General features: G+C 44.2%; 1 pseudogene; it reads left to right on the forward strand.

The window, feature by feature from the left end:
- The first annotated feature begins 820 nt into the window (after positions 1–820).
- Positions 821–5,273, forward strand: LOC144799252 (oxysterol-binding protein-related protein 11-like; annotated as a pseudogene).
- Positions 5,274–10,215: the final 4,942 nt, after the last annotated feature.

Consider the following 10,215-nt stretch of genomic DNA (forward strand, 5'->3'; position numbering starts at 1 on the left):
TAGGACCATATTGCACATAGTGACCCAGAGGAGCAATAGGCAGTTGCACCCACTTTGTATGCCCCAGTGCAGGATGGTATTACAGAAGGGACCTCAGACCCTTGGGCTGTCCTTTCTGTAGCATGGTCATGCCAGCGCACATCTTGTGCCAGCGCAACCAAAAGGGGGTATTCCCTCATTTGCATGACCACATCTGGGCATGAGTGCAAAGGAGCCATTGAGGGACACTACATATAAAGAGGTGGACAGTCAGCGCCCCCCCCCCCCCCGTGCTGCTTCGGAAGAGGGCCCAGGGACCCCATGCATATCCCTGCAACCGAGGGCAATCCCACACTGCTTCCTCCTATGAGAGAATTCCTGGCCTCCTTTCAGAGAGAGACCCAGTCATCACCTGCAATCAAAGGTGGAGCACCAACTTCAAAGCCAGAGGACACAAACTTCTCAAGCACGAGGAAACCTTCTCTGACACTAAGAGCAAACTGGTGGCAATGGGGCTGCAGAAGTAGAGTGCCCCCAGGGCGTGCAGGCAAGGAAGCATCTGCTGCAGCAGCAGCAAGGGCACATGCTCGCAGTACAGTGATCACGAGCGAAGTATTTGGGACAATTTGATGAAATACACAGACCTGGTGACTGGATGGCAGTACAGGTTCTTTATCTTGGAGAATAACGCCGGGCTGCTGGACTTCTCTGTGAGTGAGCAGTTAAGGACAGCAGCACAGCATGTCTTTTCAGTGTTGGGCTTCACAAGTTGCACCCAACTAGTAACACAATCTCAGATGCTGCTGCCAGATCATCTAGTGGGGGGTTGTCTCTGGTGGAAATGCAGCAATGAGACCTGCTAAGAGGTATCGAAGACCTTCTAACCGGAGGGCACCTGACTTGTTTGGATGAAGCTCTTCTAATACTAAAAGCTACTTCCATGGCCACCCTGAAGTGCTTAAATGGCTGCTTCACGCCTTACAGCTGCAGCACGGTCCCCAGTATAAGATCTTCTTTCCATTTTAGGAATTAAAATAACTCTGCCCAGACACTTTAGGAATAGAAGCTGTGGTCGTTGAAGAGATTTTCGGTACGAAGAGCATCCAGCCAGCAGGATCAGAAGACATTAATCCAGATGAAACGGTGGAAGGCACATGTGATACCAAAGAACAGGACATTAAGGGGCATATTACCAACAAGTAGGGATATTTATCGCTAAATAGGCTTAGCGATGATTTTGTTATCGCTGAGCATCGCTGATATTTATCGCTGAGATAACGTGCTATTAGCAACGTTTATCTCCAAAGCGATACTTCTTCCGGCGATAGCGGCAAAATGCGTGAATATCGCTGAGAATACAGCGATATTCACACATTTGCAAAGAAATGCTCTTAGCCATGTTATCCACCTCCCATTGGATAACATGGCTAATTACTGGTCTGGGCAGGTGTTAGTATTTGGAGATATTTGCGCTTAGCGCGAATATTTCCATCGCTACGCCTGCCTTGCTAAAAGGTGATAGCGAACTTAGCGACTGTTTTCAGTCGGTAACAGTTTGGGTACGCCCAATTTGCATGTCATTAGCGATAAATATCGCTAACATGCAAAGCGGGCCCCAAATCGCTCGCTATCACCTAAAAGCTGTCGCTAATTGCTGTTAGCGACATCTTGCTAATAGGGCGATAAAATTATCGCCGCTTAGCGGGCGAAAACGGCCGCTAAAGCGGCGAAAATTCCCTATCGCCATCCTTGATAACATGCCCCTCAGTGCTGTGCAGGCGCAGGGTAGCGATATCAAGTACTTGCTCTTAAGCTTACTATGGCTTTGGCAAGAATAGTTATTCCCACCTTCTTATGGAGAAGGGTTCCCTTTTGGAGATTTACACAGAACATATGCCTCACCCTATCTGTTCACTGCAGTAACCAATGGTGCAAGCTCCAAAGAGAGGTCTATACATTTTGTGGCGTGCCGTGTTCTTCTGCATGGTCCGGACAGTCTGCGAGGAACTTCTGAATATTTGTTATTGTTCCTGCCTAATTGTAAGGTGCCAATCATGACCAGTTTTCTAATCATCCTCACTCACCTTTCCCTGTTACACTACTGCCTGTTCCTATTCTCCCCTGCTGTCCACTCCTGGCTATAGAAAGCCCTGTCCATTGTCAAGGGCCTCTGCCTCCCATAGGGTCCTGATGTCCAGAGTTGTGAATCCAATATTAAGTATTACCTCGCCACAAAAGAGCCATAGCATGGATACAACCCAATAATGGCGAAACGTTTCACTGCTCCTGACGGATACCCAAGAACACAATGCAGTCTTTAAAATCAAGGCACTCTACATTCGGACCCATCTAGCAGCCTGACGACCACTCTGAGTAGTCAGAAATTAGCCTCAATGTGGCAGGGGATGTATGTCATTTCAATGCCTGCTTTTACCACGCATGCCTTTACAACGCGGAGATTACAACGCAAGTCGTTACAACGACTTGCGTTGGGGGGCGCTGGATCGTGGAATAGTTTAATTTTCTATTCCAACTCCAGTCCCCGTGGATAGTAGGGAAGGTGTTGGGCAGAAAATTAAACTATTTCCTATCCAACAGCGCCCTGCAGCGAAAGTCGTTGTAACGACTTTCGTTGTAATTCCTGCGTTGTAATGGTAGTGCGGGGTAAAAGTTTTGTTGTAAACGATGTTCCCCGTGGCAGGGCAAGTGGCCAATCACGCCCATCCAAGGGTCCTACTCAGAAGATAGGCGTAACTGCTCATATTTGGACAAACTGTAAATCCAAGGGCATGTCAATAGGAGCCACAGTGAATGGACAAGGTCCTTTATGTCTGCAGGGGCACAGAGAAAAGTACACCTTTCCTCTACTCTACGCATAAGCCGGCTCCATTTTGACTGTTTCCTGGGAGGAAAAGTTAATGCAAATTGTGCAAGGACCAGTTACAAGAGTCCAGCCTCTCATACACAGGGGTCGTTTGAATCCAGGCTATTCTGTAAACATAAGAACATGTTGGGCAAAGGTGACATTGATAAAGTGAAAGAGCACACGTCATCTCTAGGGAAACACCAGCAAACAGAGGAGATATATGAACATTAAAGGGAAACCTCATGGCACATGAGGTACTTTTCTAAAGGAGGCAATGCTTGCGTATTTAATAAAGGACTATGGAACTGTTCAGGAGGAATCTCTTAACTTACAGCCAGATTCATCAAGCCAAAATCGGCTCGCAAAGGGCCAGATTCTGAGAATCTGGCCCTTTGCGAGCGCTATTTTTGCATTTGGGATTCATCATCCCAAATGCAAAAATCGCAATTCTAGAAATCGCTATATTGCGAATAATTGCATTTAAGGAATCTCAATTTGAGATTCTTTAAATGCAATTCATGAACCATTTTTAAATTGCGAATTCTCAATCTGGTGCCGCTATTTACCGCAGAGTCTAACTACGTGGTAAATAGCGAAAAGTTGTATGTTACACACACACATGTCCTTTGGACATGTGTGTGTGCAACACCAGTGTACATTACCATTTCAGGGGTGCTATAGGGTGTCCTTTGGACACCCTGGCACCCTTGAAATAGCTTCCTTATTTGCGATTCGCTAATTGCTAATCGCAAATAAGGAATGACTCCCCATTCATTCCTACGGGCCTTTAGGCCCATAGGAATGAATGGGAAAGCCATTCCTTATTTGCGATTAGCAATTAGCGAATCGCAAATAAGGAAGCAGTAGAAATCGTAAAAAATATTGCGATTTCTACATGCGTCCTGTTTTGCGAGTCTTTAATAGCGATTCCTTAAAAATCGCTATTAAGGACTCGTAAAACAGGACTTTGATGAATCTGGGGGTTACTCTCCTATGTTCATGTTACCAACTGAAAAAGAGTTTGTTAAGACACGTATTTACTCTTGGAGCTGTAATCCTTACAAACGCTTTCTAAAGGCATACACCAATTGGGGAATATGTCTTGTATTTTGGTGATGATCAGTGCTGGACCTGTGGCCAGGAATAGCCCTGGCAAAAATGTTCAAACAAGCCACGCTCAGACCTGCCAACTTTAAAAATAATGTTACTGTGTGAGAGGGAGCAGAACCATCAAGGGTGAAGTCTGGAGTGCAGGCAGGTCTTGAAGCCTATCACCACCTGCCAACCTTGCAGGGAGCAGACTTAGGGTCGGCACTGCCTGAGCCGACCCTCCGAATAACAAAGCCTTCTGAAGGCTGTCAATGACTTCCTAGTGAGGTTGCAAAACCCCGGAAAGATGTCTCTGGGCAGGGACTCAAAGCACAAGCTGGAAACCTGCCCTCTGCTGGGGGTTCCAGCTCAATTGGTGCCACAGGATGATATATACTCTTCACGCGGAGACTGTACGACACATCGTGTCGCTCACGCTCTCTTCACACGTCTCTCTCACGCTCTTCTCCGCTTCTGTCTGATGTCTCTCAATCTTTCTTTCCGTCCTCTCTTTTTCTCACTCTCTCTCGTACTTTCTCTCTCTGCTTATGCGCCCACTGAGTTTTGACTTTCAAACCTGCCCTCTTGCTAAAACTGCCTTCTAGCTGTTCCAGCCCCTTCAAGAAGTACCCAGTGAGATAAACGGTCAACCTGAGACTCCTGGATGGGTCGTGAAGGGCAGTCCTGATTTTATTAAAGACACAGAGAAGAATATTATCCCACCAGTTGTCGATGATCCCCTGAGGTGAAACTCTAAATGTCTTTGTATTTTTTGTAAGCTTTGGTGTTGCCCACTCCAACCCCGTCGCAAGTAGAAAGAGTAGTGCTTGCCTGAGAAACATAATCTGGATGACTGAGATCAGCATTTTGTGCTTATGAACGGTCGCAGAAACTATGAAGTTCTTTTTTTGTCTGGAAGGGTTTCTTTTGTTGTCTCTGGTTTTCAATGTTATACATGGACTTTAACTTCAGCCACCAAAAAAGAGGCAGTGTGCATGCCAGCGCCTCTATATAAAACAGATGTGTAACCATTCTTTATGTTTCCACTTCCTGCTCAGGTCAGCAGCAACATAGGTCATGTAGTTCTCTTTAAACTGTAGCTACTGAGGTGCTTACTTCCGCTTCTTTAATAAAATCAGGACTTTCCTTTACTAACTAAATAAGGGAATCTGCATTTGCTTATTTAGGTGTTTAATAAAATGCAGGTGGTCATTGAGTGCTACTTAATACTGATAGAGAAAGGAGTATTCAGTGCTGTTTTTCCATTGCAGCTCAAGAGAACAACCGTCCTGAAAATTACTTTTTGAAGAACATGATTGAATACGTTTTATCAAGGTGATCTAGTTTGGAAATTGGGGATCCAGGGCAGGTCACATTTTGGGGCCTAGCTGTCCCAGAGACTGACTGACGTGTTCCTGACAGCTGTAGGGAAGTTTGGAATCACGTTTGGAAATGGGCTGGAGGTTTCCAGTGGACATGTGACGAGGAATCGCTCTCCACCGGGCCTCTCTTCAAGTGTGCCTTATGGATGGCGCAGATTTGGATTAGACCCCAGGATCGACTGGCAGCCAGTGGAACCTCCCTTAAGGCTTTCCGAGCTGGTTCAGCATGATCAAACTTACATACGTTTAGGCTCATCTTAGTAGCTGATTTGGAAGTAGGATCTGGAATCTAGGTAACAATTACAATAGAAAAAGCACCAAGACAGGACACATTGTTAGCTCAATCAGTGAGAACTTTGTAGAGGATGGATAAGGTTTTATAGTGTGTAGAGTTCCATGTTGACAACCTTGTTTGTTTATAGGGGATGTGGGGGTGAGCGATATGAATTGAACATGAGCACAATGGTGTTAGATTTGTGAGTGGAAAGGGAGTCAACTAAATTAGGAGGCAAAGTGAAAGGAAAAGAGGTAACGTGTTGTTTTCCTGGGTCCAGGATTTGAGGTAATGTTCGGTTTAGGCAAAGGACATTTGATCTAATCCATTGTAAAATGTTATCTCGGAAGATGGTCACACTTGATTGAGATTCTGTGTCATTTTCTAGACAGATGTAGATTTGTGAATCATGGGCCAGCAGGTGGAAGTGTATCTATGGAGAATCTAATCCTATGGGGGGAGAGCGCATAGTCTTGGGTTAAACCATTAGCAAATGATTCTAAAGAATCCATGAGAACGTGTTGAGTCCTACTAAAGAGAAGTCAGCTAATCCAATTTAGTGTCCCAAACCACTCTTAATCTGAACTGCGAAGAACGGGTCCACTGGGTCACAAGCTTTGGCGAGATCAAGAACAGTCAGAGCAGCTTGTTAGCCATTGAAAGTGATGTGACGCTCTTCTTGCATGTTAAGAAGAGATGATTGCACCCCTTTCATAGGTCTACATCCTGATTGAACGTCATGTAGACTTTGGCCCTTTGCTGAGTACATCATACCTTCTTGTAACTTTAAAGGCCAGATATGTGTAAGCTATCAGGCTGCCTATTATTCCGGCAGGCCTTAAAGGACTTTAAGACCCATTGCTATAAGGAGCTCCTCACCGGCCTTCTTGTGTTTTAAATAAGTAGTTCTCATTGTAAATGTAAATGTAGGTATACTTGTAAAGAGCACTGCCGCCCCATCACGGGGCATCCTGGCACTGTATACCACTGTGGAACCCTTCCTGGCTTTCCCTGTGAGAAGCTCCCTACTGGGCACCCCCAAGATGAAGCCAGGCATCCCAGCACTATTGGGGCCGTTGTGGAGATTAAGCAAGCTATTGCCCAGAGTTGCAGAGTGGGACCCATGATTAGAATAGGCACGAGGCGAGAATTATCGAGTCCACGGACATTGAGCCCAAGACCCTGCCGCATCGGGAATTGAACCCTGGTCCGGGCCAGACCTCTGCATCAGGGACTGCCGCTTCTAACCAGTGAGCCACACTTCTCCACTCCACTTCTTTCCCTTGCGCTTCACCGCCACTCTGCACTGGTGCATGATGTTCAATTATTTCCCTCTCCTCTCTGTTGCTCTCCATCCAGGTGTGTAAATAACAACACATACGCATTACATCCATTGGATTTAATGAAAAAGATGTATTTAGCACAACTGTGAGATCCTGATTTGAATTGATTTGGTCTCATTCTGCCTTTTTGACTGGTGACGGAGAGGACTCTGAAGACAGACTGATTATCCTTTTACCACCTCGGGCCCTGCGTGCCAGTAAGCACTTGTCTCTCTCGGCATCAGGGAATGTTACACAGCTCCTACCTTATTACATTCTTGGCAGGTACACAACTGCGGTAAACACTGTAATGACAACCTGAACGAGGAGGCCTGGTATGTATCACGTATACAGGACTGCATGCTACATTAAACAAGAACAGATGGAAAATTTGTGTGAAAGCAAAGAATGGAGTCTGTTAAAAACATTCCACTCATGGTCATGGCTGATCGCCTGTCTGAAGGCAGGCTCAGTCTTGACTCCAGCCCTAGCAGGCCATCCTGGGGCTTTTGAAGGAATCAGGTGCCTCATTTCTACCACTCTCAAAGGGAAATCAGCAAAGTCCCCGGATGTAGTTTAGCTCAGATGGTCAGTCACTGCTGCATATCATCAAAGACAAGTTGTTTAAAGGTCTCGAATTAGCCAAGACCTGTTGTTTTTATAAAAAATATATGTAATATGCATGCTTAATTACAGTGGCTTTTAGTCAGCTCTCTTCATCCATTGGTCTATTGTAGTGTCATTCACATGTTGCTCCTGCCCACCACAGCATATAGCGAGGGGCATTCCAGCCCTTGACTTACCTGACTGGGAGTAATGGCATTCTGCTCTTGCCCAAGGTGCGCATCCTCATAATAAGTCGCTGCCTTCAGTGCCAGTAACTACAGATGCAATGTGTGCTTCTATATAAAAATGTTTATATTTTGGCTATTAGAAAATGCTTGTTTTCATACAAGCATGCCTTTGAACAGAAATCATTCATAAACAAAATAAGCATTGTCAATTCCAAAAGATCATCAGCCAATGCCATTCCAATTGGCTTTGCCAATGCGTGTTTCTTGTGTTTACTATTGCAGTTGCTCACTTTAAAGTGGTCAGTATTTAAATAATGCCTTCACCCAATACTCGTGCAGGAATAGTTGTAACATGGAAAAATATTGCACACTCATTCAGCACACCCTTTAATTGTGGGAAGTCCCAGCCCCTTATATATTATATATGTATAAAAGAGCATTGTCCAATTGTCAAAGACAATTGGTCAGGCTTAGGCTACCAGCCTTTTGATGTATGTCAATCCTTGTTTTGTTTGGTTTTTTTGCTTTGTTATGGTTTTTGTAAAACTTTATTGTCAGAGCCCAATAAAGCTTTATTGTTGGCCCCTCAACAATATGAGAAAGCATTATCTAAGTTCAAAAATATTTTTGCTCTCAAAAACCACACATTGCTAAAGCAGTCCCTTACACTGATGGGAACTACTTTGTGTGTGGATGTGCTCTGGTAAAAGAGCAGGATGCTGCTGCTCTCAGAAGTTAGCCAGTGGATGAAGAAGAAGGCCTATCCACCACTCCATACTGTTTGCTGCAGTGAGTGGAAGAGAAAAGTAAATGAGACAGCAACATAGTAAGCCTGGCTAAAAACTTCCATGAGCAAGTATATATCATATATAGCTTTAATAAAGTTAAAAGGGCTTGGCTAATGCCTGACCTAAATGTGGATGAAGTACAATGGAGAAGAAACTGCATAGATCAAGGGATACATTTCCAAGTTGAACTGTGGACAAGTCTATTATACACAAGAGCTTTGGACTGATATAGATAAGAGATTAGACTTCCCACAACCACAGGGGAGTATGGTGAAAGAGTATTTATTGTTATATGAAATACGAAAGCATGCCAGTGGTTTGGACGTTTTAAACACCCAGATACCCTCATTGAGATTCGGCACCTGATTATATTGTAGTTCGAGAAAATAATTCAGAAAAATAGAGGAATAAATGCGAATTGCTTCTGAGGTTGCAACATACGCCAAACAGTGTATGAGTTATGCGGAAAAGACCCAACCGCAAAGTCAGTGCTGGCCCCAGAGCCTTTTCAGTTTTTGTTTGGCGGAAATGGGCTGTACCACTTGTCAAAATTCATGTGGGGTGCAACATACAGGAAACATAATCAGTTCACCAACAGCCTAAACAAGATTGTAATGGAGTCGGATCGATCGTGGGCCCTTGAGATCAAAGCAGCACAGTTTTTTTTTTGTTTTGTTTTTTCTTCTCGTCTCCTTTCTTTTCTTCTTTCTTTCTCTCTCTCTCTTTGGTACCACTGGGCCAAGTATACATGTAAAGCTGCCCAGGAAAAAAAAAAAAAAACCTGAATACAATGTATATGTGAAACTTATTCAATTCAATAAAAACTTTTGAAATAAAAAAAAGCAGCACAGTTATTATCACCGTCACATAAAAAAACAACATATACAATCAACGTTAAAAAAAAATGCAGGGCAGCCCATGCGAGTGCCAGGACATTCTCAATTTGTACAGCCAGACCTAGAACCTCAATATTGGGACCCATCCATACTTTGCAAGCATGCGCATCACACAGCATCACAATTAAAATTACTCGAAATAAAGTGCAACGAAGCGCAGAGTTCACTCTCAGAGGTGTCATCACATCTGCTATGGCAGTCACTAATTGAACAGTCATTATAAGCATCAGACTATACAGCGATGACAGATGCTTGCTATGCAATGCATCTTCGTAATCAAAGTGTGGGCGCATCACAAAGGTGCAAGGGGGGTTAAGTGCTACACTACTGAGTGTGTGCAAATATACCATAAGGTGCAATTTGCCTAAGCAACTGCTACGATGTTTATTTATTTATTTATTTATTTATGCGTTTTTATATAGCGCGGACTTTACCCGAAGGTGTCAGAGCGCTTCACAATAGGAACAGAACTGATACATGAGAACATTACAAGTGTGCTAAATTCAAAAGCAAACGTTACATTAAATGAAGCAAAAATGACAATCGTGAGCCAACAAAATACAAGAGGTAGCAAACGGTGCATTACAAAAGTGACAATCGTGAGCCAACAAAATACAAGGGGCCTCATTTATGAAAAGTGACGCATCGCTGCGTGGAAACAGCGATGCGTCACTTTTCATTGCACCCTCCTCACGACACCAATGATGCGTCATATTTACAGTATGAAGCATCATGTCGCAAGGAGTTACAGATACGTCAGTATTTCTGACGTGTCTGTAAGCACAAAAGTCACACATTGCTGGAATGTGTCACAAAAGTGACGCA

Source organism: Lissotriton helveticus, chromosome 12 (genome assembly GCF_964261635.1).
Source record: "Lissotriton helveticus chromosome 12, aLisHel1.1, whole genome shotgun sequence".
In the NCBI taxonomy this organism is placed as follows: domain Eukaryota; kingdom Metazoa; phylum Chordata; class Amphibia; order Caudata; family Salamandridae; genus Lissotriton; species Lissotriton helveticus.